This window comes from Euprymna scolopes, chromosome 46 (genome assembly GCF_053919585.1).
Source record: "Euprymna scolopes isolate OS-2025 chromosome 46, ASM5391958v1, whole genome shotgun sequence".
Lineage (NCBI taxonomy): Eukaryota > Metazoa > Mollusca > Cephalopoda > Sepiida > Sepiolidae > Euprymna > Euprymna scolopes.
Genome location: NC_136527.1, coordinates 20,365,706 through 20,392,549, shown reverse-complemented (window position 1 = coordinate 20,392,549; position 26,844 = coordinate 20,365,706). Strand labels below are relative to the sequence as shown.

The following is a 26,844-nucleotide window of genomic DNA, read 5'->3' as shown; positions in this document are numbered from 1 at the left end:
AGGCAAGTGTTAAAAGAATGGATAAATGAAATCCTAGGAATGGGGGGAGGCCCCATGTTTTGACAAGCTTCTGGGCTTGACAATTACTCCGGATCTGAAATGGAACAATGTAATCGGGGAAAGAGGTCGCTAGTTGATTTTAATGCACGTAAAACCAAGCTTCTATCTTTAGATCATCAACGCTCTGATCCCCATCTGGCATCAATTAAAATGGATGGTTATCGTCTGGGTGAGGCCCCATGTTTTGACAAGCTTTTGGGTTTGATCTTTACCCCTGGTCTGAAATGGAACACGTACGTCAAGTCTGTTGCCAAGGACGCTGGGAAAATGGTAGGATCCTTCTACCGCTCGAGAAGATATCGCACTGCTGATGCAATTATCTATCTATATAAAAGACAATTACGTCCAAAGATGGAGTACTGCTCCCATATCTGGGCAGGAGCTGCTAAAACAGTCTATCCTGCCTTGACAGAGTACAAAATAGACTTCGTGGCTTAGTGGGGATGCCCTTTTCTCTTCCCTGCAACCTCTCTCCCACAGAAGTTGCGAACCTGTCTTTGTTTTATCATTATTTTCATGCCAGGTGCTCGTCTGAGCTCCAATCTCTACCTCCCCCTTCGCCAATCTTTCACGATAAACACCCGACTAGCTGAAAACACTGTCAATAATTTTCCCCACTCTTTATCTGTGCCTAAATCAAAACGTAGATTCCATGAACAAAGTTTCTTTCTTAGAAGTGCACACCTGTGGAACTCTCTTCCATTTGCCTGTTTCCCACCTGACTACAACTTGGATGTCTTCAAGTCCAACACAAACAAATTCCTTATGGACTGCCCCCTTAAGTAAATCACTTTATCAAATATCCAATGCTAACGATAACTATGACACTATCCCATTGATTACTGTACACGCAATAACCTTTATCCCCAAGTGGCTTCCGGGCCTTGACAAGTGGTGACCTCCATGTAAAAAAAAAAATTTAAAAAAAAGTCAATTGTATCCTTTAAATAACTAAATATTATTTGTCAGAAAATATGAACCCCCCCCCCCACTATGAAGAAGGAGCTCTCTCTCACACTCACACACACACACACAACTACACACAACCACACACACACAAAATGACTTTATATAATAGTAGAGAAATAGTATTTGTGCAGAGTAAGCATTTTTGTTGATCTGTCATTTAAATTTCAAATAATATTTTCATCAGTTCGTTATGCTTAAGTTTGAAATAGCATTTCCATCAGTCTATATTGCTTAAGTTTATGTTTTCATCAGTCTGTCATAGTTAAATCTTAAATAACATTTTGTCAGTCTGTCATGCAAGTTTGAAATATATTCGTCAGTCTGTCATATTTAAATTTAAAATATCATTTTCGTCAGTCTGCCATGTTCAAATTTAAAATATTTTTGTCAGTCTGTCACATGTAAATTTAAAATATCATTTTTGTCAGTCTTATGTTCAAATTTAAAATATTATTTTCGTCAGTCTGTCAAGTGCAAATCTAAAATATTTTCGTCAGTCTGTCATGTGCAAATTTTAAATATCATTTTCGTCAGTCTGTCATGTGCAAATTTTAAATATCATTTTCGTCAGTCTATCATGTGCAAATTTAAATTATCATTTTCGTCAGCCTGTCATGATAAAGTTTGAAAAAGCATTTTTGTCAGTCTGTCATGTACAAATTTAAATTATTTTAATCAGTCTGTTATGTGCAAATTTTAAATGTCATTTTCGTCAGTCTGTCACATGGAAATTACAAATATCATTTTCGTTAGTCTGTCATGCGCAAATTTAAAATATCATTTTTGTCAGTCTGTCATGGTAAAGTTGTAAAAAGCATTTTCGTCAGTCTGTCAAATGCAAATTTATATCATTTTGTGTCAAGTGCAAATTAAAAATATCATTTTTGTCAGTCTGTTATGGTAAAGATTGAAAAAATATTTTCGTCAGTCTGTCGTGGGTAACTTTTCGAATAGCTCTGATGAAAGTTCAATGTAAAGAAATACAATTCGCGTTGCTTGATTGGACGCATCTTCCAAATATCCGGTAGTTTCTTTTGATCAAAAGTGTTATATGTCTTCGGAAGTCATTTGTCGATTAACGAACATGTCCGGGCAGGTAGGCGAACAAAAGGAAAAACAAACAATGAACTTCGGACCGTCTTCTTGACAAAAAAGAAGAATAAAAAGAATACACAACAGCCGCATAAACAGATCAAACAATCCGACGTAAAAACTGACATTTCGGTTTCCTTTTCTTTCTTTTTTTTTTTTTTTTTTTTTTACTTTATTAATATACTAGCAAAAGTACCCGTCGTTGACTTTTTTTTCAAAAACAGCCTACACAAAATGGACTCTGATTTATGAAAATATGATAGGTTATGAAAAGGAAGGGAGCGACAAATGTTGAATATTTATCTCCCTGAAATCGAGCAAATTAAATAGACAGGCGAGCTTCGTCATTAACTGTGAGATATTACGATTTATATGTGATATAAAAAGTTTTAAGTTTTTAGGCGACCAACCGCTTCTCTGAAAAAAGCCTTTTGTAGACATACAGAAAAAGCGAACACACATACATTTTAGCTTATAAACATACAAACATACAAACATACATACATTTTCGCTTTTATATTTATACATGATAGGTTATGAAAAGGAAGGGTTGTAAAGAGATAACTTCGAATTTGGGGGTATAAAAACCAACGCAAAATATGATGAAAGTAAAAATAAAATAGATAAACCCAATAATTTATTATACCATACCTGTTCACACTGAAACACTTATCACAATATTCTGTGGATCTATATTAAAAAAAAACTTTTTAAACTTTGTGACATATTTCCATTCTATGGAGGTCAGGCGCAAACGAACACCCATAATTTTATCATACATTTATCATGAAACATAATTATCAAAGTATACTTACACAGATAGACATGAAAAGTCTTTATTAAAGTTTGTGCCTATTCCCATTCTATGGAGGCCAGGCTCGAACGCCGACTCCACAATTGTATTATACCATCCCTATTTAAGTTAAAACATACTTATCAAAGTATTATTATGTACATCTATATCAAAAACACTTATAAACGTTTTTTTTAAGTTTTAAATTTTTTATTTCCATACTTTGTGGACCAGGCGCGAACGCAGACCCCACAATTTTAATGAACCACCGTTCTGCCAGACCAAACATACCCATTGCTGTGTCTCGATACATCTTCTATCATTATATGTAATCAGTTTTTTTAAAATAGTCAACCATATAGGAGCCTATTTGTGACCAGACACACACACACACACACACACACACACACACACACACAGCTTTATATTATAGATCTATTTATTTATTTTCTGCATTCTTGTCCTCCACCCAATCACTCCAATCCTGTTCCGGATCTGCTCGTGGCTATTCATATGAAATACCGTCTTTGTCCAAAGAAGATACAAGCATAGTCGCTAGGGGGACTTTGTGAACTATAGAAAGGTCACAGGTCAGTTGCTAAACGAGATAAAATTGAAGAAAAGTTGATTATTCGTATTATTTGGATTCTTCACCCTACTATTTTCATCTTGTGTTATTTTCACAACCTTCCGACCAATGTAACCTCCAACCTTCTTCAGGTAATCAGGTCTCATTCTAAAGTCGACCAGGTCTCATTCTAAAGTCGACCAGGTCTCATTCTAAAGTCGACCAGGTCTCATTCTAAAGTCGACCAGGTCTCATTCTGAAGTCGACCAGGTCTCATTCTGAAGTCGACCAGGTCTCATCCTGAAGTCGACCAGGTCTCATCCTGAAGTCGACCAGGTCTCATCCTGAAGTCGACCAGGTCTCATCCTGAAGTCGACCAGGTCTCATTCTGAAGTCGACCAGGTCTCATTCTGAAGTCGACCAGATCTCATCCTGAAGTCGACCAGATCTCATTCTGAAGTCGACCAGGTCTCATTCTGAAGTTGATCAAGTCTCATTTTGAAGTTGATCAAGTCTCATTTTGAAGTTGGTAATTTCTCAAACTCAGGATTCTTTCTGTCAAACTCTGGAATCTGCATGGATTTGCGAACAGAACTCTTTATTAAATCCATGGGGGTAGCATGCTCTCATCTCATCAGCCATAACTTGATAAAATTCCTTAGTAATTCGCAATTGTACAGGATGGAATGATAAAAGAAAACAGATTTATTTTGAAACGTTTATTGAAAAAAATCAATTCAGGTAACTTGATTATGTAGTAGAACTGGCATCTATTCAATGTAGCAACTTTCAGCCTCAATCATCGCCTTGATACGGGTCCTGAACTGGGAGCATGCTTTTCCGCAAGCGCTGGCAGAAGCTCGGCAAATACTCAACAGATGGTGGCGATGAAGTTGGCTTTGGTATTGTGGGTTGGTTGGTTGTTTTTGTTTTACGGCATATCAACCCTTTTCAGGTTATTTAATGCCGAATTCAAAGATTTTAAAGAAAATTTTTTTAATAGAATATATTTGTTGTTTTCAAGTCGGTTTCTATTTAACCCATAGTTGGGATCCTAACAGGTACTACCACTCCGGGTCAGAGTGGACCTGGGAGCAATGGCAATTAAAGGGTGGCTCCACACTCCCCAAAGCCCGCAAGCTTGATAATGTGTTGATACCTATGAAAAAAAAAAAAAAAAAAAAAAGAAGAAAAAGTCCAATGTGAACAAGTTCTAATTGAATCGTCCCCCTAAGTAATCCAAGTTACAAAATCCCCACTGTTTACTATGCTAAAATCACAATGACTAATGTATACCTATTAACCCTTATCCTCGAGTGGCCTCTGGGCCTTGATAAGTGGTGACACCCATGTAAAAAAAAAAAAAAAAAAAAAAAAAAAAAAGCTGGGGCCTCACCACTGGATATAGTTTAAGGTCATATCCAGGACCTTGATATTGTGGGAGGTCATGTTGGTGATATTCTCGACGTATGACCAAGCAAACTAGTCCAGCGGGTTCAGGTTGGGAGAGAAGGGAGGCCAGTGAGAGAAAGGTACAAAGTTATAGCACTCCTTCTGAAGACAAGCCCGAGTCTCTTTGGACTTGTGGGCTAGCGCAAAGTCCTGCTGCCACACCCAGGGTCTGCCAGCAGTCACCTGATTGCACCAGGGGATCACCACACTCTTCAACACATCCAGGTACACTTTGGTGTTGACTTTCAAGCCGACTCCGAAGATGTGAGGTGGCATGATGTGGCTCTCACTTGAAACTAGTTGTGGGACGATTAATCGCATTGTTAGAAAATACCTTAGATTCATGATTCTTTCATTACGATTCTCTTATATTTTTAAGTTGAACTGTTTCTTTCAAGTGAGATTAATGCCGTCGAAAATTTATGATAAAAACGTTATAGAACTTTTCATAACATATTTAATATGATGCACAAGAATTTTATTAACTACGTTAAAAGGTAATCTTTATTTATCTTAACGATTTTCCAAATTTCTTTTAATTTTTTTCTTTCTTTAATTCTTTGAATTAAAAAAAAAAAAAAATTTCACGAAAAAAAAAAATCAAATAGTTTTCGAAATTCACTTAATTGTATTTCCAGTTTTTCGCTGTACCAAATTCTTTTGCTACACAAAAACTTTCGGTTATATAATGGTATATTTCAAAACAACAATTCTAAAGGAATCGGAATCGTACTTGGTATCGGAATCGTTAAACATTTTCCTGGAATTGGAAAAAAATTTAGGAATTGTCCCAACACTACTTGAAACCACACCAAAGACCAGAACCGTGGCCGGAAATTTGTTTTTCATCATCCTAGGCATGTCTGTTATTTGTGGCAATCCAGCAATGCATTTTGAGGGTGCTGGCAATGGTCCTGTTCACATAACTTGGATCTAGAGCATAAGTTGTACAGCGGCGCATCTCCGATATCGGTCGTTGAACATTGTGTCACTTTCAGACATGATAGAAGGCTCCTATCGCTCTTGCGATTTGTACACAACTGGCCAACTAGAAGATGGTCTGCAACAAAAACAGAAAACCCTGTTTTCATCAAATGGAAATGGAATCATGTCGTCTTTTCTAGGGCGACAATGTGACTTGTGGAAAAGGCATGCTCCCAGTTCCAGACCCATATTGGAGCAGAGATTAAGGCTGAAGGTTGCTGCATTTGAATAGATGTCAGCTCTACTACATAATCAAGTTACCTGAATTGATTTTTTTCAAGTTTTAAAATAAAGCCATAGAATTTTTTTAGGGTGACAATTTTATCGTTCCACCTTGTAAATTTACTTTGTTAGATTTTCAAAGTCCTACCCAAATAGCATTTAAGCTGACAAAAACCTATTACCTAAACCATTCATACTTCTAATTGCTGAATTGAACTGAAATTTTAGAGGTACAATGATTTATATCTCTATGGGTTGTATGGAAAATTATTGCCCTGAACTAATCTTTTTGTTTGTTTTTTTTACATAGGAGTCATCACTTATGAAGGCCCAAAGGCCACTCGAGGATAAGGGTTAATCAGTGTACAGTAGTCAATAATATCGTAGTAATCGTTAGTAGTGGAAATTTGGTAAATTGGATTATTAAAGGGGACAGCTCATCAAGAACTTGTTTACATTGGACTTGAAGACAACCAAGTTGTAGTCAGTTGGAAAGCAGAAAAACAGGCGTGCAGTTCTAAGAAAGAAGCTTTGTTCATGGAATCTACGTTTAGGTTTAGGTACAGAAAAAGAGTGGGGGAAATTATTGATAGTGGTTTCAGCTAGACGAGTGTTTTTCATGAAAGTTTGGCGAGGGGGGACCATAGATTGGAGCTCAGACGAGCACTTGCCATGAAAATAACGATACATCAGAGACAGGCTTGCAACGTCTCTTCTGTGGGAAGGAGGTTGCACGGAAGAGAAAAACCCTAACCCCTACTAGATTATGAAATCTATTTTGAACTCTGTTAAGGCAGGATAAGGTGCTTCTTGCAGCTCCTGCCCAGATGTGAAAACTACTTTTTTTTCTTTTCTTTTTACACAGGAATCACCATATTATCAAGGCCAAGAGGCCACTCGAGGATAAGGGTTAAAGAGTGTACAGTAGAAATTGGACAATATAGTAATCAATTCGGTAAATTTGTTAACTTATATGGAACGGCTCATCAAGAACTTGTTTACGTTAGACTTGAAGACAACCATATTGTAGTCAGCCGGAAAGCAGGAAAACGGAAGACAATTCCACAGGCGTGCAGTTCTAAGAAAGAAGCTTTGTTCATGGAATCTACGTTTAGGTTTAGGCACAGATAAAGAGTGGGGGGAATTATTGATAGTGTTTACAGCTAGACGAGTGTTTCTTGTGAAAGTTTGGCGAGGGGGGACCATAGATTGAAGCTCAGTTGAACACTTTCCATGAAAATAACGATACATCAGAGACAAACTCGCAACATCTCTTCTGTGAGATAGAGGTTGCAGCGAAGAGAAAAGGACATCCCTACGAGGCTACGAAGTCTATTTTGAACTCTATCAAGGCAGGACAAGTCCTTTCTAGCAGCTCCTGCCCAGATGTGGCAACAGTATTCCATCCTTGGACGTACCTGGCTCTTATATAGAGAATTGCATCAGCAGTGATATATCTACTGGATCAATAGAAGGATCCCACCATTTTTCCAGCGGCCTTGGCAACAGATTTGATGTACGTGTTCCATTTAAGATCAGGAATAACGGTCAAGCCCAGAAGCTTGCCAAACTTGACGCCTCCTGAAGATGTGGATCAGAATGTTGAAGATAGATGATCGATAGAAGGATCTGACCATTTTTCCATTTGATCGACACCTCCGTTCAGTCTCAAAAGACAAAGGATACTCCCTGTAGAGGTAGCTGTGCGTGTAATTGTGAAGCAAGTGTTGCACAATCCCAACCACACCGCTCCTAATCGGGCACTGAATGCTGAACTTAGTCATTTTTTTTTCTATGCCTCGTTCACTGTGCAGTGAAATATGCTGGACTCAAACAGAAGTCCAGGATGACTGGAAGCGATGCCGAGATAAGCGGAGAGCACATACAGCACCTGGAAGTCCCAAATGGTCACCCATTTAGTACTGACCTGGTTCAACGTTGCTTAACTTCGGTGATCCAGCGGGAATAGGTGTGTCAACGTTCATTTCATTGCTCTACTACTAAGAGGAATGAGTTAGGAGCATTATTTACCGAATGCCCTCGTACACGACATGCAACGCATGTCCTCAACCTTTATTGACCAGATTCCACTTTCATACATCACCACATTTCTTGGTTCGATAATTGTAACGCTCTGCTGGATAGGAATGTCAGGAGTTCTCTGAAAGACCATATTCCTGCGCCATAGGCTGATGAAGATGCGTTTTCAAATTTAAGCTTGACAGTGGTTTTTTTTTTTTTTTTATTACATTTTCACCCCAAACAAGGCAAATTGCCACTTTGGTGTAGGGGGCTACTATCAGGGGCAACAACTACTGGGGTACTATGTAGGGATTTGGGCAGCAAGATGTCGGTTCACATTACACTTGAACTTCTGCACATCAGTACTGTTTGGGAAGCAGGGACCTGGAATGGAATTCCAGAGTCTAGCGGTTTTGGGGAAGAAAGTATTGGAGTAAAAAGATCTTTTACATCTAGGGATCTCTACAGTGTGGGGGTGGGATTTAGCAGCCTGTCGGGTTTGTCGAGGGTGCTCACGTCGTGGGGGCACAAGTGATTGCAGTTCGTCAGAGCATTCACCACTAAAATACTTGTAGAAAAGGCAGAGGGATGCAACATTTCATCGATGGGACAGAGGCTGAAGCTTAGATGCCAGTTCAGGGCCTATCAGGTTTGCGACTCTCTTTTGAACCTTGTCAAGGAGCGAGAGACTAGTAGCAGATGCACCAGCCCAGATGTGACAGCAATACTCCATACATGGGCGAATGGTGGCCTTATAGAGGTACAGGATACTTTCGGGTGTTAGTAGTTTTCTAGCACGGTAGAGAGAGCCCACCTTTCAGATGGACGAAGCCTCTTTTAGGTGTGCTTGGACTTATCAGCAGAAATCGGAAAATCGTCATTAGTGACTTACTTTCTGATCCAATTTTGTAAATGTGGTCCAAGATTGAAAATTATTTATTTTTTATTTGGTTCTTTTGTTGGTTTTCTAGGTTAAGACGCTGCAGTGAAGTGCACGGACGACATTTTGATTATCTATGAGTATAATATAACATCTGTCTTTGAAAAACTTTGTAAGAATAAATCGTTGTTTGACAAATTTCCCACTTTTCTAGCGACCACCCGGTATTTATACGATAGCGTACGTGTTATTTTGTGTCACGCTTACATCTTTTTTCTTCAGAGTGACTGTCGTCTAATTGTTATGATCTTCCGTTTCTTGTAGTAAACAATTTTACCAAGAATTCTTCTGAAGTTTTGGTTTTGAAAGGAACACAAGTTATATGTCAAGTAATATATACCTACAGATTAATATGAGAGTGTTACAGACGGACGAAGCCTCTTTTAGGTGTGCTTGGACTTATCTTGAAAGATCAGCAGAAATTGGAAAATCGTCAATAGTGACTTGTGATGGCTAAGATCAAAGTGTAGTATCTGTTCTTCATTAGTGACTTACTTTCTGATCCAATTTTGTAAATGTGATCCAAGGCTGACAATTTTTTTTTTTATTTTATTTTATTTTTTTTTTTTCTCAAAAACTACCGGCTTTAAACAAACTTCAGTTCTCTCTTTTCCTCTGCATCTTTCTCACCATCTCCCACTTCCCGCCCCCCGCCTCCACCCTCCCTCTCTGTCTCCCTATTTATCTCTCTTCCCCAACCTTCTCCTCCTCCTCCCACTCTTTCCCATAATCTCTTCCCTTTCCACTCTCACAGCTTATTTATCTCCCTTCCCCCCCTCACTTTTTGCCCCGCCCCCTTCCTCCCACAAACGTAAGACGGCGGGTGGGATGGAGGGCGTTAAAATGAATATTTCTGTTTAGGGTACCTATTTACCATGCCTCCCCACGGGACAGAGTTAGACACCAGGGTCGTTTTTTAAAAGGTACAAAAATAAAAAAATTGTCTCAGTCGTGAAGGATTTCTCCTCCACCGAAAGAGAACAAGAAATGGAAGTGCAGCACCTGAAGAACAGATACTACACTTTGATCTTGGCCAAAAGGCCAAAATATTTCTGTTTAGGGCATAATTGAACCATGATACTTAAATTTTGAATTTTAAGTGAAGCCATTATTTACAGATAATTTTATTAGAAAAAGTAACAGTAAATTCTCTACAGTGCAATGTAGTCTACAACGTATTGTGAACTAAGTTCATGGGCGGAAGTGTCATGGTATTTGGAATGTTTTCTAGCCTAGGTACAACATAAACAGTATGTTATATTCAAATTTTTTGATTCCCCCTAAAGAATAAGGCCCTATCGGTGGGGCATTAGAATACGCCGACTGCCCCCCCCCCTCCGTAGAGGGTAAAAGTCCCTCAATGGGGGTCCTGGATATGACCTTAAACTATATCCAGTGGTGAGGCCCCAGCTTGTGGGCTTTGGGGAGTGTGGAGCCACCCTTTAATTACCATTGCTCCCAGGTCCACTGACCCGGAGTGGTAGTACCTGTTAGGGTCCCAACTATGGGTTAAACAGAAACCGACGTGAAAACAAAAAATATACTCCATTAAAAAATTTTTCTTAAATGTTTGGATTCAGCATTAAATAACCCGAAAAGGGTTGATATGCCGTAAAACAAAAACAACCAACCAACCTAAAGAATAAGTCTTACTTAGTCATTTGTAAATGTTGCAGCAGGCGGTACCATGGCAAACCGCCAAAACTTGATTACTCTGTGAGACAATCTATTGTGAAACTACACAAGGAACATCACTTACTTTCTGATCCAATTTTGTAAATGATCCAAGGTTGAATTTTTTTTTTATTGTTTTTTTTATTGTTTTTTTTTATTGTTTTTTTTTTTTTTTTTTTTTAATTGTTTTTTTTTTTTTTTTTTTAAATCACCAGCTTCAAACAAACTTCAGGGTTCTCCCTTTCCCTCTTTCTCACCATCTTCCACTCTCTCCCTCCCTCTCTCCGTATTTATCTTTTTTCCTAGCCTCCTCCTCCTCCTTCACCCACCCTCAACCTTTCTCTTAATCTAAATTTATTTATTTATTTAATTAATTAAAAAAAAATAATAATAAAAATCTCTTCTCTTTCGACTTTCGCAGCTTATCTCCCTTCCCCTCACTTTTTTTGCTCCCTCTTCCCTCCCCCGAGAGTTTCTCTATCTATCTCCCGTGTCTTATCCCCCCCCCACCTCTCTATTCTTTCCATACTCACTTTCCCTCTCCTCCCTCGCTTATTCTCTCCCTCTCTCCTCCCTTGCCACGCTCACACCTTCTCTATTTTCCCCCTCCCTTTTTCTCCTCCCCATCCTCCGTGTAACTTCAGGGTTCTCCCTTTCCCTCTGCATCTTTCTCACCATCTTCCACTCCCTCCCTATTTATCTTTTTTTCCTCCTCCTCCTCCTCCACCTTCACCCTTTCTCTTAATCTCTTCCTTTTCCACTCTTATCTATCTCCATTCCCCCTCACTTTTTCGCCCCCTCTTCCCTCCCCGAGAGCTTCTTTATCTCCCTTGTCTTTTCTCCCCTCTCTCTCTCCTGCCACTCTCAAACCTTCTCTCTCTATTTTCCCCTCCCCTTTTCTCCCCCACCCCCTCCGTGTATCTAGATGATTAATCGATGATATCTAAAACCAGCTTAGTGGATTCAAAACAAATAAGACTCAGCAGATTTTATGGGCGACGACAATAACGTTTTTTTCCTTTCACTTTCGAGGTCACCGCCTATCAAGGCCAAAAGCTACTCGAAGATAAGGCTTAATGGGATGGGAATAAAAAGTCAGTCAAAAGACAAGAAACGCTATCGGTGTACTAACATCTATATCTATCTATATATAAAAGCGAAAATGTATGTTCGCTTTTTTGTGTATGTCTACAAAAGGCGTTTTTCAGAGAAGCGGTCAGTCGGTTCACAACTTTTTAAAACTTTTTATATCACATGTAAATCGTAATATCTCAGAGTTAACAACGGAGCTCGCCTATCTATTTAATTTGCTCGACTTCGGGAAGATTCAACAGTTTTCACTCGCCGCATGTAGGTTAGGTCTTTTCCTATAATGTTCCCCCCCCCAACATCTTGGGGGGGGGGGGGGGGAAGCATTCCCGCACTAAATGAAATGCTACCCCGCAGTCAAAAGTTGCCCTCATTAAGTCATTAAAACGTGCACCTGCTAATTTAAGTAATTAAATAAATTCAAACGTGTTTCCGTTAGCATCTCACGGTGGAGCAATGGTTAAAGTCGCACGTTTTTTTTTTTCACACTTTAATTTACAACTTTGCCTGAAGGGTTCGATCCTCATACTTACCTACCAAAATATTTTTTTTATTTTACCCCCCCCCTAGAGTTTTCACACACACACCTCCAAACACTTGGGTAACGCCGGGTACCCCTCGCTAGTATATATATAAAAGGTAAAATGTGTGTGTATGTATGTATATATGTTCATTTTTGTGTATGTCTGCAAAAGGCTTTTTTCCGAGGTCTTCTCATCGCTCATTTTTTAAAACTTTTAATATCACGTTTAAATGATAATATCTACGACTTAACAACCGGATTGCCCGACTTTTACCAGCTCACCGCATCTTCGAAAAGCGGGGGAAACAGTAACTGGCTTGCAGCGCAAAACTAGGTCAAACATCACACCACTTCCTCGCACCTGTATATTTCACTTTATAAACCTTAACTTAACACGCTTATCAATTCCTCTCCCCTCGTGGCCGAGATGGTTAGGTGCCTGGCTTTTTTTCCCTTTCGTTTCCACCTTCGCGTCAAGGCTTTGAGGTTCAATCCTACCTTCCTACTTAAACTTTTTTTTCTTTTACACCTCCAAACACCCAGCCAACGTTTTTTTAACACACACACCACCAAACACCTGGGCAACCCCGGGTACCCCCCCCCCAGTCTGTAATAAAAATCTAACCTGTTTGTTTAAATGTATGTATGTATGTTTATATGTCTGCCTAAAACTTTCAACCGAGGCAAAGAATTTTCATGAGATCAGTATAGTTTTGAAGCACGACCCTTTGGACGACAAATATAAAAAAAAATGGCTAAAAACATTAATTCCTTAATCCTCACTGGGCACTTTTCTACAGTGGGGGGGGGTCGTTTCTTTTTTTCGCCGATATTTTCGATAGTCATCTCCTTTTTTCGATTGACTAGCCTTAATTTAAATCTACTCCACTTCCGGTTTGGCAATGGACGCAACAGCAAAGTCACAATTTTTTTTTTTTTTTACGTTCTTTTCCTCCTTCGCAATACAAGTTCAAGCCTGCCTACCTACTATCATTTTTTTTTTTTTTTTTTTTTTTTTGCTGAACACGCACTTCCAAGCACCAGGGCAACGCCAGGCACCCAGGCTAGTATAATGATAAATCATAAAATAAATAATTAATCAACGCTCGTTTTTTAAAGGAACATGAAAATTAGTTAACCTTTGTGTAGTCGCTCGCATATCAATGACTGAGTATATTAGAAAGTTTTTTTGTTTTTTTTATCACATCCTTTTCCTCCTTCGCGGTATGGGTTTGAGCCTGTCTGCCTACTACAACTTTTTTTTTTTTTTTTTTTTGTTTTTTTGCTCAACACGCATCTCGAAACACCCAGGCATCTCATCCCTCATATATTTTTTTTTTTAAAAATCTTTTTGTTTGTAAATATGATTTTTGTTTTGTTAACATGTAAATATTCGTTTTTTTTTTCAGTTTGTATATAAAGCCGACGTATACGCTGGGGAGATTTTAAGTAGATAAACTCCATGGTAAGAGTGAGGTATTGTGGTGATAGTATCTTAGTGTAGAGATATTAATAGTCTTCAAAGACCTAGCTAAGTATTTAGAATGACCCTCGACCTCCTGTTATATAGGGGTTTCATTGAGAGAGTCTTATTAGAAGTGATGCTGTATCTTAGTGAGTGTTCTTGTCTTATTATAGAGAGGAATGTTGATAGACTCTAAGAGAGAGATTTTGTTGCAAGAGACTTTGAGAGATTGTTCATGTTAGGAGAGATTCTTATATATTAAATGTTCATTCTTTGCTTGTGTAGATTAGAAGAAGAAGCTCTTGGAGTGATGACATAGTGTTCACTGTTCGGACATTGTGTAGACATGATGATGTTGAGACGTGTATGTAAAGACATTTTATAACACAAATATATAATACAATTTCACTTTACCTTTTCGTAAGAATCATAAGACAAGACGAGCTTTACAAAACACATGATGGTTTATTTCGTCACACGGCCGTGTTTCCATCACCAAGAATTCAAAGTCTCACATTTTTTTCTTGAAGTGACGTCTCGCTTCCTAGACTACTGACTCTCTCCGAGTTTCTTCACTGACTGACTAACTCTAAACTTTTTTCTCTATTCCTAGAACTTTCTATTTTCCGTGACGTCATACACATGTTAAAACATGTGCCTTCTTTCACGTGTTCTGGACATACGTGTCCAAAACTTTTCCTATTTCTACAAAAGGAATTTTAACCTATATTCAATACGTTAAAAACATTATCTTATAAGCTGCATTCTTTCAATTTAAAATCTCATAACAAACTTGAGAGTTCACATTCTTTCCTTGAAATATTTATCTATATTCTAAACAAGACAGAATTTTAGTTTTTATACCGGCAGAATTTGCGTGGGAGTATATAACAAATATATATATATATACAGGGTGTCCGTAAAGTTACTATACAGTCTTACAAGTTACTATACAGATGTTGCATATTGGTTTTTATTAAGAGAGGATTAGAGAGAATTTCTTTGAAAGAGAGTAAGAGTCTTATTATAAGTGATGGATGTTGTAAGACTCAGAGAGAGAGAGAGAGAGAGAGAGAGAGAGAGAGAGAGAGAGATGTTGTAAGAGTTCTAAAGAGATTGTTCATATTATATATTAAAATGTTCTTTCTTAGACCTTGCTGATGGAAGAAGGAGAAAGCTCTTAGAGTGAAGGGATATAGTGTTCAGACAGTTCGGACATTATGATGTTGATACGTGTATGTAAAGACATATAACACAAATATATAATACATTCTTTTCTTGAAATATTTTATCTATATTCTAAACAAATGTTTGTTTTACATTTTTAAATTCTCACACGTAATCTATTTCTAAACCTAAATTACGAGGTTCGAATTTCGTCTATTGCTATTTCATTTTCATTTTAAACTAAATTCTCTATTTTTATACTTACATGAAAAGGGGACAGCCCTTATCATGTAATAGTACCCTTCTTTCCCAGATCACCTTCCTCTTTTGACCTGAACCAGACGGACTGCTTCATTTGGTTATATGTTGAGAACATCACCAACATGACCTCCCCCTATTGGCCTAGTTAATCATTTAATGATTTTTTCATGTTACTTGTTTTGATCTTGAGTGTTTTTTTTGTGTTTTTTTCAACTGTACTAACATGCAGAAATTTAAGTGTAATGTGAACAGACCTCTCGCTGCTCAAATCCCTATTTAGTGTTTCTTAGTTTTCTACTCTATTGGTATTCCTACAGCGGGAGATACAAATAAGCTTTGTTTTTTTTTGGGGTTTTTTTGCAAAGGAGTCCCCACTTATCAAGGCCCGGAGACCACTCGAGGATAAGGGTTAATGGGAATAAATGAGTAGTGGAAATTTTGTAAATTGGATTACTCAGGGGGACGGTTCATCAAGAACTTGTTTACATTGGACTTGAAGACGACCATATTGTAGTCAGCCGGAAAGCAGGCAAACAGAAGAGAGTTCCACAGGCATGCAGTCCTAAGAATGAAGCTTTGTTCGTGGAATCTACGTTTAGGTTTATACACAGATAAAGAGTGGGGGGAATTATTGATAGTGTTTTCAACTAGACGAGTGTTTTTTGTGAAAGTTTGGCGAAGGGGGACCATAGATTGGAGCTCAGACGAGCACTTGCCATAAAAATAACGATAAAGCAGAGACAGACTAGCAACATCTCTTCTGTGGAAAAGATTGGTGAGGGGGACGAGGGATTGGAGCTCAGGCGAGCACCTGCCATGGAAATAACAATAAAACAAAGACAGGCTCGCAACGTCTCTTCTGTGAGAAAGAGGTTGTAGGGAAGAGAAAAGGGCACCCCCCACTAAACTACAAAGTCTATTTTGAACTCTGTCCATGCAGGATAAGCTGCTTCTAGCAGCTCCGGCCCAGATGTTGCAACAGTACTCCATCCATGGCTGCACCTGAAGCTTCTGAGAGAGAATATGAAACCCGATCAATGGTCTAGGATTGATATGATACCACTTCCGAAGAAAGGAGATCTGAGCTCAACTCAAAATTATCGAGGCATAAGTTTAGCGTCAGTGGTCTCAAAACTTGTCAAAAAAATGATCCTAAACCGAATACAACCAAAAATGGATACACATATTCGTCCAAACCAAAACGGTTTCAGACCTGGACGTTCAACAACTGCTCATATCCTCGCGCTACGACGATTGATAGAAATATACGATGAAGTGAAAAAACATAACAGGAAAGAAATAATTATTTTAATAGATTTCCAGATATCCATATATAGATAGATATCAACTCAAAATTATCGGGTCCTGGATATGACCTTAAACTATATCCGATGGTGAGGCCCCAACTTGCGGGCTTTGGGGAGTGTGGAGCCACCCTTTAATTGCCATTGCTCCCAGGTCCACTCTGACCCAAAGTGGTAGTACGTGTTAGGGTCCCAACATAGGGTTAAATAGAAACCGACTTGAAAAAAACAAAAAAACAAGTATATTTTAATAAAAACCTTTTCTTCAAAATTATTGGATTCGGCCTGAAAAGGGTTGATGATTTTTTTTTTTTTTTTTTTTCCACAGTGATCACCACTTATCAAGGCCCGGAAGCCACTCAGGGATAAGGGTTATTACAAGTACATTACGTTAGTGTGTTGATTTGATGAAGTGTTTACTTAAGGGGGCGGTTCATTAGGAATTTGTTAACGTTGGACTTGAAGACATCCAAGTTGTAGTCAGGTGGGAAGCAGGCAGATGGAACAGAGTTCCACTTGCGTGCAGTTCTAAGAAAGAAGCTTTGTTCATGGAATCCATGTTTTGATTTAGGCACAGATAAAGAGTGGGGGAAATTTTTCACAGTGGATTCAGCTAGACGGGTGTTTTTCGTGAAAGATTGGCGAGGGGGGAGGCAGAGATTGGAGTTCAGACGAGCACCTGCCATGGAAATAACGATAAAACAAGGATAGGCTCGCAACGTCTCTTCTGTGGGAGAGAGGTTGCAGGGTAGAGAAAAGGGCATCCCCCACTAAGCCACGAAGTCTATTTTGTACTCTGTCAAGGCAGGATAGGCTGTTTTTAGCTGCTCCTTCCCAGATATGGCAACAGTATTCCATCCTGATATGCCGTAAAACAAAAACAATCAACCAACCAAAATTATCGAGGCATAAATTTATTATCAGAGGTCTCAAAACTTGTCAACAAAATGATCCCAAACAGAATCCAACCAAAAATAGATACACATCTTCGTTCAAACAAAAATGGTTTTAGACATGGACGTTCAACAATTGTTCATATCCTCGCGCTACTCAGATTGATAGAATGAGTGGAAAGCCATAACAGGAAAGCAATCATTATTTTCATAGATTTTCAGAAGGTGTTTGATCGAGGCCACCAAGAGTAAGTACAGGCCAATGAACATGACAGAGTGACGTCATTACCAGATCATCATGTAGGTATACAGTGTCTAAAGTTTCTTGTGTTCAATCACATAGATTTCCAGAAGGCGTTTGATTCAATACACAGAGGCATGATGGTGAAAATATTGAAAGCTTATGACGTTCCACCAAATCTACTCTAAACGATAGCTAAGAGTAATAACACGAGACGGAGAAACAGATACTGAATGGAAGAGAAGAGGAGCTTGGCTTTCGTCTGCACAGACGAAAGAGAAAGCGTGTCGAACCAATCGAATACAAGTCTGCCATCTTTGGAGTCTCAAGAATCACTCAAAACTCAAAAAAATACAAAGTTGAATGAAAGATTTGGAAGCAAGGCAAGAGGCGACAGATAGAAAAATATATACAACAAATAACAGATGAAAGAGCAAGTGTGTCGAACCAATCGAATACAAGTCTGCCATCTTTGGAGTCTCAAGAATCACTCAAAACTCAAAAATAAAACTAAGTACAAAGTTGAATGAAAGATATGGAAGCAAGGCAAAGGGCAACAGATAGAAAAAAAATATACAACAAATAACTTCAACCAAAGGCAATAAAAGTTAACATTCTTAAAATGCTTACATATTTTTTTTTTTTACTTTAAAAAGTCGATTTTGGTCAACGCTCTATTTCGCCAAACAAGAATTAAAATGTTTGCCTCCTACTCTCTCCATTCCTAATATGAGTTAAAAGAACTGTATATATATATATATATATATATATATATATATATATATAGAGAGATAGAGAGAGAGAGAGAGAGAGAGAATAAATGGCAAAACTTCATATTCCAAAATACATGATGTTGACAAGTTTGTAATTTATTCCTGTAATTCAGTTGACTTATACAATTCGTGGCAGCATCTGTTTTGTAGCGCAAAATCAATCAACTAATAATTATATCAATTAGTGAATCTATTATGCCCTTAACTCATCAGAAGAAATCGCAAAAATCAATCCACCAAAAGGAATTAAAATGTTATACGACATGGTTAGATCCAAGATGGCGTAATGGTAAAATATAAAGGAAACTGCAGCTTCTCTTCCAAATTTCGGATTCTAACCATGTCGTATAACAAGAATTACAATGTTTGCCTCCTACTCTCTCCATTTTTCATGTTCCATATTAGGAACCATACGTCAGTGGCGATTAAGTTAACTAGTATGAATTTTGACAAGGGTTACAATGAGTGCATGATGATAACCCAGATCTCCAAGCAATAACTAAGATCTAGGAGAACACAAGGACAAGAGTAATAACACCAGATGGAGAAACAGAATTTTTCAATATCATTGCTGGAGTCTTACAAGAGACATATTAACATCTTACCTCTTTGCCATGGTATTTGACTATGTTCTAAGAAAGAAACTATATATATATATATATATATATATAAAAACCTGTTGGATTGGAAGTTTTTAATTCGACTGTGTTTGGATTTTACCATTCTTGGATTTTTTACCCTTCACCGGACTATTCATTCATGTGAAATCTTTTTATCATTTTTTCTTTTACCTCCTATTCCCCTTACCTCACCCTTTTTTTTAACCAAGTAAAATCTATTTGACTATGTTCTAAGAAAGACACTTAATGAAAGAGAAGGGGAGCTTGGTTTTCGTCTGCACAAACGGAAGAACAACCGTGTCCAGCCAATTGTTATTACTAGTGTTCGGACAATTAATCGGAATAGGAAAAATCGGAGCTTTTTGGGGGTATCGGAATCGGAAAAAATGGAGCCTATTTTCCGATGCCAAAAACGATTCCTTAAATTATCTTTTTTATTTGATTTTGGTTTAAGAAACATCTTCCACTGCTTGTAGTAATAATAAAATAAATGTTTATTGATTAAAACTTCCAGTAAGACTAAAATCTTTAGATAACCCCGTCACAAGTGTGTTTTTATGTTTGAGATTTAAGATGTATTTTTACAGTAATCAGGACAAAATAATACTTTTATAGTTAAATATTCAGATTTATAAAGAATCAGAATCGGTAATTGTATCAGAATCGGGAATTTAGTGCGGAATCAGTAATTGTATCGGAATTGGGAAAAATATTGGTTATAATATCTGCTTTTGAAATTTAGTAAGGTCATTCCTACGTACTCTTTCTTTTATTCTTTTTTTTTTTAAGGCAAATATTATGGCCTGGTAAACGATGCTTTTCGTTTGGCATTTATTTTGTAGAGGACATTGTGTCTTATTTCTATAATTACAATTTTTTTTTTTACTCGTTGTTGGAAGAGAAAAGGAGCTTGGTTTTCGTCTGCACAGACGAAAGAGTAAACGTGTTGAATCAATTGTTATTACTGATCTCGATTTTTCTAATGACTTAGCATTACTAACTGAGAAAATTGGTCAAGCCCAAGAAGTCCTAAGCCAACTGGAATAGGAAGCGCGATTGGTGGGTTTGTACTGCAATGCCCAGAAAACAGAGATACAAGCCTTCAATTACGTTGAACCAATTGCAGTGAAAACACTTGATGGGACCTTGCTCAAGGGTGTCGAAAACTTTAAGTACCTTGGAGCATGGTCAGAAAGCAAGGAAAAAGATTTTGGAGTGAATAAAGCACTGGCATGCAGTGCATGTCACAAGCTGAGGAAGATATGGTCATCCATTCTCTCAGAAAAGTTGAAAGTAAGACTATTTGTTGCCATAGTAGAAACAATCCTTCTCTATGGTGTTGAGGCATGAACTCTTACAAATGCACTGAAGAAGAGACTGGATGGCTGTTACATACGGATGCTCAGGATGGTCCTCAATACATCATGGAGGAGCCATGCAGTAAACCAACAGCTTTATGATGACCTACCACCAGTATCACTGAAAGTACAGCAGAGAAGGATGAGATTAGCTGGCCACTGCATGAGACACAGCGAAGAGGAAGCCAGCAAGCTCGTTCTCTGAATACCAACAGATGGACACCCAAACCAAGTAGAAGAATGACCTACATTGACAACCTGATACAGGACACAGGACTGGAAAGTGTTCGGGACCTGCAAACTGTCATGCGAGATCAAGAGAACTGGAGAAGTTGTATAGATTCGGTGGTGAAACGTCCTGAAACACAAGAGATGAGGATGATAATTTTTCAGCTGCACCCAAACCGTGGTAGAAGAATTATGTGTTGATCAGAAAAATTTATAATTATCCATATTTATTTTGCCAATAAGATTTTCTTCGATGAGATGAAACATTCATTGAAAATCTATGGGTTAAGGAAAAGATTTAATTATTTAAGAGGTAGGTGTAGTTTGCTTGAAGCATTGTATAGTATGTAATTAAATTAAATGTGTAGAAGGCGGTACAATGCGGAGGTAACGGAAAGACACAAACTGAAGCAGGTGAGAAAGTTTTATTAATACAACTTACAAATACATGTGTACATATTCATGTATTTCATATACACATTTATATTTGCACCGTGATTACCTGGGAAAGTCAGCCTGGTGGTATATCTGTGTTATATAATATTTCGAGAAAGATCTCATCATCAGATATTTGACTTTGGTTCAAACCTGTATTAATAAAACTTTCTCACCTGCTTCAGCTTGTGTCTTTCCGTTACCTCTGCATTGTACCGCCTTCTACACATGTCATTTAATTATTTGTACTCCTTTGTCAAATAATCTTTTTTAAATCTATATGATTGACAACCTGTTGCACGACAAAGGATTGGAAAGTGTTCAGAACCTGCAAACTATCATACGAGATCGAGAGAACTGGAGAAGTCATGTAGATTTGGTGGTGAAGCGTCCTGAAAGACGACGGAGATGAGAGACGATATAGCAGATGCTCGACTGAGCTTCAAGTTCTGGTTCTCAAACTCTCCGCCTCAAACACGAACACTGCACTCTTCTTTCTTCCTCTGTATCTAAAAGCAAATGAAACCTCCATGAACAGAGTTTCTTTCCAAGAACTTCAGAACTGTGGAACATGTTATCACAGGAAGGCTTTCCTGCAGACTATAACATGATTATTTTCAAGTCTAATGTCACCAAATATCTGTCATATCATTTTGTGAATCTTTATTATACTAGCAGGCTGCTCGGCAATTGCCCAGTCATAAATATGCTTAAATATATTTTGATTAATGCAAAAAAAAAGTTTGCCTTTCTTTTTTCTTGGCCTTCGGGCCAAGATCTTTTTTCTGTTATCAAAGTGTAACATCTGTTCCAACAGATACTACAATCAAAGACCATATGTGGGAGCAACCCCACATATCAGACCATTGCTCTTAAGCAATCAGTTTTGGTCAATGTAGGGAAAACCCTTCATACCGATTGTCACTATTCAGTTCCCTCTCAGGGGAGTTGGTGTCCCTCCCCTCACTTTCTACATTAAAAAATGGCCTTGTGTCTAATTTGCTCAGTGCGGAAGCAAATAAATAACAAAATAAATAGAAAAAAGTATTTTTAATATGATTTGGTTGGTTGTTTTTGTTTTACGGCATATCAACCCTTTTCGGGTTATTTAATGCCGAATCCAAAGATTTTGAAGAAAAATTTTTTTAATAGAATATATTTGTTGTTTTCAAGTCGGTTTCTATTTAACCCATAGTTGGGACCCTAACAGGTACTACCACTCCGGGTCAGAGTGGACCTGGGAGCAATGGCAATTAAAGGGTGGCTCCACACTCCCCAAAGCCCGCAAGGTGGGACCTCACCATCGGATATAGTTTTAGGTCATATCCAGGACCATTTTTAATATGAATATCAATACACAAAAAAAAAAAAATTATAGGAATATAGATAAAAGGAACTTTGTATGTGTGTCTGAGTTCATTCCCTACAGACTCTGAAACAGCTGGGCCAATTTTTTTTTTTTACAAATTTCACATGAAGATACTTGATGTGTCAGGGAGTGTTCTTACATAGGTTTTGTATTGGAATGTTTGGGATAAGTATCAAAAGTCGATAAAAAAAAAATAAATAAATAAAAAAATCGACGTTTTTATACAGCTTAACATCACAAATGCATCTAAGAAGTTTTATCATCGCCTATAAAATCAACAGTAAATTATTTTATGGGACAGGAGCAGATTCAAATTGAAGGTTTCTTTTTAGAACACAATTGAACCATGATACTTGACTTTTATATGTTTAACTTTGTCTCTTTTATCGTTATTTCTATGGCAAATGCTCGTCTGAGCTCCAATCTCTGTTCCCCCCCTTGCCAATCTTTCACAAAAAACGCCCGTCTGACTGAAACCACTGTCAATAACTTTCCCCACTCTATCTGTGCCTAAATCAAAACGTAGATTCCATGAACAAAGCTTCTTTCTTAGAAGTGCACGCCTGTGGAACTCTGTTCCGTTTGCCTGTTTCCCACCTGACTACAACTTGGATGTCTTCAAGTCCAACATAAACAAATTCCTGATAAACCGCCCCCTTAAGTAAGACACTTTATCAGATCTCCATTACTAACGATTACTACGATATTATCCCATTGATTACTGTACATGCAATAACCCTTATCCCCGAGTGGCTTCTGGGCCTTGATAAGTGGTGACTACCCTGTAAAAAAAAAAAAAAAAAAAAAAAAAAAAAAATGATTACGTAAAAATAATTTGATAAAAATCAACAGTTGGTGCTTTGATAAGACAGGGGCGCGTTCAATGAAGTTTTACCATCACACAAACATAAGACGGTGTGGGAGGAGGGGGTTAAAAATGAATATTTCTGTTTAGGGTAGAAATAAATCATGATATTTGATTTTCGCAACAGTAAATTCTCTACAGTGCAATGTAGACTACAATGTATTGTGAACTAAATTACTGCGACGGGGCATGTGAAACTTCCTCTCGGTACACTGTGGGGAAGGAGTTCTTGAGTACAGCAGTCAATCAATCGATTTGATTAAAAATGTCGGATTTCTCAAACTGGGGGAGGAGGGGCGGGATTTGTTGATCCTCATTTAATCCCGGACCACCTCGGGTCTCCCTGCTAGTAAATTATAGTTCTCAATCCTTTTACAGTATAATTCCATCATTCAACTGAAAATCTCATTGACCCTTATCCTTGAGTGGCTTTTGGCTTTAAAACTGCTGATTGATAAGTGTTAAATATATATATATATATATATATATATATATATATATATATATAGGAGCAAACAGTTAATAAAACATGTTAAAAAACACTTTGAAAAAGAGTTAAAAACATATTTAATCTGAAAAGGAAACACTAGATAAGTGGATAGTCCTTAATCCGCGGAGTTTCGAAGAAATACTTTCCTTCTCATCAGAGGGTAGGAATTAGCAAAATGCGGGATCGGATTTTGCATGCAGAAGTATTTGATGAAACAACAAGTAAGTCAAAGATCTTACTTGAAAACAAAAAAAGTAAAGGAGAGGGAATATGTTGAAGAAAAAGGTGATTACACGTGAATGGATGAACTCTGACCCCTTGCCGAAAACCGATTAAAAAGATTTTCCCAAATCTCAATACCCCTTATGTCAAATCTCGAGTCTGTAGACTGAAAATTGACAGAGTTTTTTGGTAGGGAAATGTGCACAGACAGACAAAGACATTTTCACTTTTATAGATATACTAGCATTTCAGCTCGGCGTTGCTCAGGTGTTTTTGGAGATGTATATTGAGCAAAAAAAAAAAAAAGAAAAAAAATCAATTCTTTTTAACTTTGGCCCCTATTATGACTCTTTAAAATTTATTGTTTTGGACTCAAATCAAGTTATTAAGTAAGATCCATGTCTAAGGAAACTTTTTCTAAAATTTCAAGTGTTTAGACAATAAATTGGGGGAGGAGTTTGGTAGAGTTCTCAAAGGTCAAATCGTTGAACTTTGTACCCCTCAACAGCCAAATTTCTGGCCGAAAACCGATAAAAGATTTTCCCAAAATCTCAATACCCTGTATATCAAATTTTGAGTCTGTAGACTGAAAATTGACAGAGTCATTGCATTGAAAAATGTACACACACACAGACACGTTCACTTTATATATATATATCTATATATCTATAAAAGTGAACATGTCTGTGTCTGTCTGTGTATATTTCCCTACGCAATAACTGTCAATTTTTAATCTACAGACTCGAAATTTGATATACAGGGTATTGAGATTTGGGAAATATTTGTAATCCGTTTTCGGACAGAAATTTGGCTGTTAAGGGGTCAAAGTTTAACGATTTGACCTTTGAGAATTTTACCAAACCCCTCCGACAATTTTGGGTCTCAACACTTGAAATTTTAGATATATGTTCATTGGACATGGATCTAACTTAATAACTTGATTTGAGCCCAAAACAATAAATGTTAAGGGGTCATAATAGAGGTGAAATTTTAAAAAATTGACCGTTTTTTTTTCTTTTGCTCAACAGACACCTCCAAACACCCGGGCAACGCTGGGCTGAAATGCTAGTATATATATATAAGTGATATTGTCTGTGTCTGTGTGTATATTTCCCTACCAAACTACTCTGTCAATTTTCAGTCTACAGACCGAGATTTGGAAAAATCGATGTGATCGGTTTTCGAACAGATATTTGGCTGTTAAAGGGACAAAGTTCCACGATTTGACCTTTGAGAACTACCAAACTCCTCCGACAATTTTGGGTCTAAACACTTGAAATTTTTGATATAGGTTCCTTGGACATGAATCTAACTTAACTTGATTTGAGCCCAAAACAATAAATGTTAATAAATGTTAAGGGGTCAAAGTTTAAAAAATTGACCGTTTTTTTATTTTTTGCTCAGCATACACCTCCAAACACCTGGGCAACGCCGGAACAAAATGCTAGTATATATATATTTCTGAGATACAGGGATGAGCTGAAAGACAATCTTAAGCATGCAGGCCTGAACCCAAAAACCTTCGAAGAAGATGCTGCGGATAGAAAATTGTGGAGGGAAAAATGTTTTGCGGGCATCAACACATACAATGACACACGGCTATCGAATCAAACAAATCTTCGTAGAGCAAGAGTAGGAACAGCACCTTCCCAGCCTGTATCCTGTGAGTTGTGCGGCTTGGTTTGTGGGAGCAGAGCTGACCTCGTGTCACACATGCGGCACAAGCATTGAAGGCAGAGTAAAACAGAGCGAATTTTTGGCCCTCATGCGTCGAACACGACGGGAGAGTCCATTATATATATATATATATATATATATATATATATATATATATATATATATACGCACACATTATATATATATATATCCCCGAAATAAATAAATAAATCCACGAAACAGTGTTTCATGGTAAACAACTGATGATCCCTTGAAAAATAAATTATTGGTACTATAGTAAATTCGAGAGCGAGTTGATGCAGTGACTAGATGGTTTTCTAACGAATGATTTTTTTTTTTTGTATAGTTTTAAAGGTTAAAAACTTCAAAGACATATATATATATATATATATATATATATATATATATATATATATTAGAAGAGAGAGAGAGAGAGAAGATAAAATAAATTTGTAAACATAAAATTTTTTTTAAAAAGTCGTTACATGTTAATCTTGGCCGGAAGGCAGGGTCCCTAATAGTTAACCATTATTATCCAGTGGTAACGTGATTGTTTAAGTGAATAGGGGGGGGGGGAGAGAACATGTCAAGATTCTCGAGATCATGAACTAATCAATAGTAAAAACAATTTTAGAAATGTAGTCGGACACTTTAGCACTTGTAGGTCCCGGCACTTAACACACGGAACGTGGGGGAGGGTGGGGTTAGGGGAAAAAGGTAACTCTTTCCACCCCCAATAATTGTAACAAAAAACCCATAAAAAGCTTTTGGCAGTTTTTCTGTTTTTTTTTTTTTTGTTTTTTTTTTTCTTTAATAAAAACGATATCAGGTGAGTTTGTTGGCAGTGAGGGCGGCTTATGGGGGAGGGAGGGAGCGGGTACGGCAGTTTGAGGCTTTATTATGTCAGTCGTTCGATTAATAAAAAAAAAAAAAAAAAAAAAAAAAACAGAAATTTAACAGAAACAAAAAGATTTTTTTTTTGTTTGTTTCTTGCCAAATAAAACTAAAAAAATGTTATAGTTTTTTTTTCTTTTATACAGACAAATTTGCCAGGTCATAAAATACGTTTAAATATATTTTAGTTTCAT

The 26,844-nt window shown here is 37.5% G+C and overlaps 1 protein-coding gene and 1 pseudogene across 3 annotated transcripts in view; both read right to left on the bottom strand.

Moving 5' to 3' along the window:
• The window catches only part of LOC145271279 (protein unc-119-like), a 191,565-nt gene that overhangs the window by 136,000 nt on the left and 28,721 nt on the right, over positions 1-26,844 (bottom strand). The window lies entirely within an intron of this gene.
• On the bottom strand, positions 10,021-10,152 carry LOC145271882 (U2 spliceosomal RNA; annotated as a pseudogene).